This window comes from Capsicum annuum, chromosome 1, assembly GCF_002878395.1.
Source record: "Capsicum annuum cultivar UCD-10X-F1 chromosome 1, UCD10Xv1.1, whole genome shotgun sequence".
Lineage (NCBI taxonomy): Eukaryota > Viridiplantae > Streptophyta > Magnoliopsida > Solanales > Solanaceae > Capsicum > Capsicum annuum.
In genome coordinates, this window is record NC_061111.1 from 236,574,332 (window position 1) to 236,574,963 (window position 632).

Genomic DNA, 632 nt, shown 5'->3' on the forward strand with positions numbered 1-632 from the left:
CCCGTCTTCCATGCAAGCAAATTGAAACCATACTTCGAAGACAAGGAAGACGTGGAGCGGGGTAAGTCTAGTCGGGCCCAAATCTTCATGATGTCCGCTGCCACGGACAAACAAATTGAGGACATCATTGATCATCAATTGGTTCGAGGAAAAGGTTGGGCAATTCAAGTGCCCAATTCTTAGTCCACTGGAAGGGACAATCGCCCGAGGAGGCATCGTGGGAGAAATACGAAGACTTGTGGCCGTTCAAGGAGAAGGTCCACAAATATTTGCAGCTATGTGGCGCCGCGGTCGTCGCCAAATCAGGTGGGGGAGAGTGTGACGCACGGCGTCACTACCCATTAAATTCATCCCGTTTTGGGCACAATTCCGTGCGTTTGGGGCACATTTCGGAACCCGATGGGACTTCCACAACGTCTCGGGATAGGGCCAACGTGGGGGCATCTTTGGGAGGTCAAAATACATGCTCGGGTCAACATTTATGGGGCTTTGAAGCCTTGACCAGCTGAGCAGTGACTGCTCTACAAAATCAGCATACTAGACAAAGCCCTTTCTAATTGTTCATGGCTTGTATGCCCAAATGGGGTAATGTTGACTAGCATTAATTGTATCCCTTAGTCAAGGGATACAAT

At 49.5% G+C, this 632-nt stretch overlaps 1 protein-coding gene across 7 annotated transcripts in view; it reads right to left on the bottom strand.

The window, feature by feature from the left end:
* The window catches only part of LOC107848140 (ABC transporter C family member 2), a 44,341-nt gene that overhangs the window by 34,200 nt on the left and 9,509 nt on the right, over nucleotides 1–632 (bottom strand). The window lies entirely within an intron of this gene.